Source organism: Palaemon carinicauda, chromosome 13 (genome assembly GCF_036898095.1).
Source record: "Palaemon carinicauda isolate YSFRI2023 chromosome 13, ASM3689809v2, whole genome shotgun sequence".
Classification (NCBI taxonomy): Eukaryota; Metazoa; Arthropoda; class Malacostraca; order Decapoda; family Palaemonidae; genus Palaemon; species Palaemon carinicauda.
The window spans coordinates 62,948,681-62,953,364 of NC_090737.1; the positions used below are offsets into that span (position 1 = coordinate 62,948,681).

The window sequence follows — 4,684 nt, forward strand, 5'->3', positions numbered from 1 at the left end:
ACACTGAGGCCTGCTGATTGCTGCCCGAAAGACTGCCGCTACACTCTGCTTTTGTGCTACGGAGGCATAGGCCATGGGTCATACAGCAATATTGTTCACTTTTATTAGACCCACCCTGCAACTATCCAATTTTTTATATGTTATTCAGTATGTTCTTAGCTACAAAAAAATAAAATTTTCTCCAAAAATAACTTGTATATTAATTAGTAATTACTAATTATTAGCCTCCTAATATTCAACAGAATTTAGCTCAATTTCTTGCCACTAGATGGCTCTGCACAGGTTCTTATCCAATAAGAGCATTAGAAACGGAATCTCGCGCTGTTGCCACATCTCTAATTCGCGGTTGCCATATTTCTCTCGGATGCGGAAGATAGCGTGTTTTAAAAGGTACAATTCCACTTTACATCATCATAACTCAACATTATCTCAACTCAAGACATCATATTCTTTTCCGTTCCTGGTATTTTGCTGTAGTGTTGGTTAAAAAGGTTCGTAACTCAGGTTTGTTGATCAATATTGCATATATATATATATATATATATATATATATATATATATATATATATATATATATATATATATATATATATATATATATATATAGATAGATAGATAGGTAGATAGTGTGTATTTGTGTGTGGCTGTTTGCCTGAGTAGCTAAAAACAATTTCAAGGTCACATGTTTTATAAAATAAAATTATAATAGCGAATCACTTGCATAATGCTTGAATTAATTTATTGGCATTACAGCAGCAAAGGTCACGATACCCGAATCTGGCGTTTATCAGTCAGGGATGTTACCTCATCGGCCACCACAACCATCAGTAAAAAAAGCAGATGCTTTTGACACGGGCTCTTGCAACAATTTGTGGCTCATGAGCACGGGCTTCCAATTGCATCCCAAAAATCAACTTCAATAAGTAACATCAGACTTTGGGAATCTGGTATGAGCGCCAGTTAGTCACTAGGTAATATCTGAGACACTTTATTTGCTACTAGCAAATTGGTATAGTGTTCTACGTACCACAAAGTAATGTTTATTACTTCAAAGTCTTCAAAGGTCTTTCCAAGTCTCTCCGGGCTTGGGACCAGCTTCAGTTCGTATTCTTTATTGATAGAGAAGTATAGCAGTATTCATCATCATCATCATCTCCTCCTACGCCTATAGACGCAAAGGGCCTCGGTTAGATTTCGCCAGTCGTCTCTTGTCTCGAGCTTTTAAATCAATACTTCTCCATTCATCATCTCCTACTTCACGCTTCATATTCCTCAGCCATGTAGGCCTGGGTCTTCCAACTCTTAATAGTGCATTATTAGAAAGAATATATTAAAATGAAAGTCTTTCCTAAAGTATGCTTTCAAAACATTTTGAAAAAAAAATGGAAAATTAATGCAACTTAAAAAAAAAATAGGAAACTTAATATAAGGAATTTTCCTTAGTCAAAAATATCTATAAAAGTCCTGTTTCTGTGAATGAAGCGAGGTACGAGATATTCTGCTTTTGTTACAGGACAAACACTGCACTGCCACCAAATCTTGACTCATTGGAGAATCACATTAAACGGGCCAACTACCAAGCTGCAATACATAGACGTTGTCTTCAGACAAATATGGAAGCTCCAAATCCTATGGGAAATGGATGGAAAATGGAACAGAACTGTTTGAAAATAGTGTGGAACACTTTGCCAATTGCACCGGAGTCAATTCTGAAAAGTATTTCTTGTTCCTGCCGGAAATCAGGATGTAATCAAGGGAACTGTTCTTGCCGTGCAAACAACCTGAAATGTTCAGATTTGTGCCACTGCACAAACTGTGAGAATACATCAACTGATGAAGATAGCCTGATACAAGACACCGATTCTGATGATGACATTAACGAGGAAGGGGAGCTATGAGTAAGTTGAAAATGATTATAATCAGGCACGATTTTTAGCATGAGGTTGAGCATGAGCATGGACTGAAACTGACATTACAAACAATTTTGATTTTTAGAAAAAATGTCTTTTACGAAAAGTTACTTTAAATGAAAAAAACAATTTTTATCTAGCACAAACGGAAACTGTATCAGCATTAGGCATATTCCCTGATAGAGAAAAAGAAAGACTCGTTTTTTAAAACTATATTATGTAATTTGTAAAAAAATAAAATGTCTATATAATTGTATACTTATCTTAATATCATAGTCTTTCTTTCAAGATATCCTTTTTGGTAAACCATGAACAGAAATTGTGAAAAAAAAAACATTCCTCCCAGTGGAGAAAATGTGAATTTCATAGGTTAATGTATTTCGCCTGTAGTGGGCTAATGTGCAACTTTACAGAGGAGAACATTGCATTTTTGGAAAGAGCACCCCAAAATTACATTAGAACAAGTGTTTTCAGGTAGTTGCGAGGAGGGTCAATCAAACTCATTATTTAGGCATCTTTTGTCAGCATGCCCCACGGCCTAGCAGTACTCAGTAGAGAAGCTTGATCATACATAAGGTAAGACTCGAATGATGTTCTCTTCCCTATTTAAAGAATTCAAGCAAAATTATAATAGTTTTGAGAGAGAGAGAGAGAGAGAGAGAGAGAGAGAGAGAGAGAGAGAGAGAGATTTTTTGTGCAAGCCATGAGAGAGAGAGAGAGAGAGAGAGAGAGAGAGAGAGAGAGATTTTTTGTGTGCAAGCCATGAGAGAGAGAGAGAGAGAGAGAGAGAGAGAGAGAGAGAGAGAGAGAGAGAGAGAGAGATTTTTTGTGTGGAAGCCATGAGAGAGAGAGAGAGAGAGAGAGAGAGAGAGAGAGAGAGAGAGAGAGAGAGAGAGAAATTTGTTTTTTGTGTGCAAGCCATGAGCACAGTTTTCTCGTTTTTAAATCTAATAGGCTATTTTTTTGTCTTACAGATTCTCACAATGGGTCGGCACCGAGAGTTTGTTGGCGTTGAGCTCTTCTCCATTACGAAGAATTCAGCAAGTTGCCTTGTATCTGGATGTGGTTACTCATACACACCGAAGCCCGGCGCAGAACTTCACTCAAAGCCGTTATGTGATCACCTGAAAAGACTACATACGGAGGAATATAAGAAACTCCTGGAGAATGCCAAAAACAATGCGTCTAGGAAACGGGGGAGAGAAAATATATCTAATTATTTTGTCAGTACGATTAGCGAAGATTCGTGTGCAAAAAGAAAGAAAACGGAAGTGATAGAATACGCAATGAGTAAGCAAGAGATGCAGGGACTTGTCGTTGAAGCAGTTACTGTCAACGGATTGCCCTTGTCTGTTTTTGAGAAAACAGCCATGTCAAAGCTTATGGGTCCCATTGCAAGCAAGCTTGGTGTGTCATTAAGTCAAAGAGCTGTAAGGTCTCTGACTTTTGAAGCCACAGAAAAAAAAAAGACTTGAGTTAAGGACTGAGTTCGATAAGCGCTTGGTTTGTGTGAAGTTAGATCTCTGGACCCGACGTGGGCGTCATTTCCTTGGAGTGAACGTGCAGTCTGATATCAATGGCAAATTGAAGGTAGTGACAGCCTCCGTAAAGGAAATGACACAAAGTGCAACAGCTGAAGAGATCAAATCAGTTTTGCTATCTTGTTTGAATAAGATTGGAATACAAGAAAAACAAATTTACTCGTTAACCACAGATAACGGATCAAACGTAATCAAAGTAGGAAAACTGATGTAGAGTGATACACAGGTGAAGGAAGGAAACAGTGAAGAAATTTCGAGTGACAATGAAGAAAACGATGATGAACAAGTATTGGAAGCTGTTGAAAATAAGTTAGATGACTTAGTAAATGACATTCACTTCGCAGCTAAAAGTGTTACATCTGTAAGGTGTGCTTTACACACCATGCAACTCTGTGTGCATGATGTTCTGAAAACAGATAGTGTAAAACATATCTTATGTAGGGTGCGGAAAGTGGTGAATAAGACGCATACACAAAATATGCGCTTAATATTCAAGAACAGCTCCATATCACTTTCAAAACTAGACTGTGAAACAAGATGGGGCTCAACGTATGATATGTTGGACAGTGTCCTCGAAAAAATGTTATTCTTGAACCAAATTGGCCTAGCTAATGAATCTTTACTTATTTTAGAGGAAGATTGGGAGAAAATAAGTGACATAACAGAAGCTCTGAAACCACTCCGTGAGGCTACATGTACACTACAGATGAAAAATCTCACAGCTGGAGAATTCCTTGCTCAGTGGGTTAAGTGCAAAGTTGTTTTGGAAAGAAGCACTGCAGTCACAGCACCACTTCTCCTTCAAGCCATGGAAAATGGCAAGATTCTCTGCTCAGGAACCCTGCTTTCCTATCTGCTGTGTATCTTGACAGAAGATGTAATTTTCTCCTCACCGAAGAACAGAAGGAACTTAGTCAAATACATCTTCTTGGACTCTAGAAAAAAATTAAAACTATTTCTTCTACTAGTACTATGTCGTCAGTCTCAATGCTGGTAAAAGACGATTCATTCACGAGCGGCGATAGTGATGGTGAAGGTGACCCACCACTTGGGTCAGCAGATATTGTAGAGCAATTACTCCGAGTCAGTGATGTAAGCAGATAAACTGATACCGCAAGCAAAGGGAGTGAAGTGGCTGAGCATATCAAAATGTTCGCCAAAGCTATACGTATCAGTAAAAATTAGTGTATTTTCCAGTGGTGGCATTATCAACAAGAAAGTGCACTAAAAAAA

The 4,684-nt window shown here is 37.9% G+C and overlaps 1 pseudogene; it reads left to right on the forward strand.

Annotated features, from left to right (window-relative positions):
- The first annotated feature begins 2,893 nt into the window (after positions 1 to 2,893).
- LOC137651622 (uncharacterized) lies at positions 2,894 to 4,448 on the forward strand (annotated as a pseudogene).
- Positions 4,449 to 4,684: the final 236 nt, after the last annotated feature.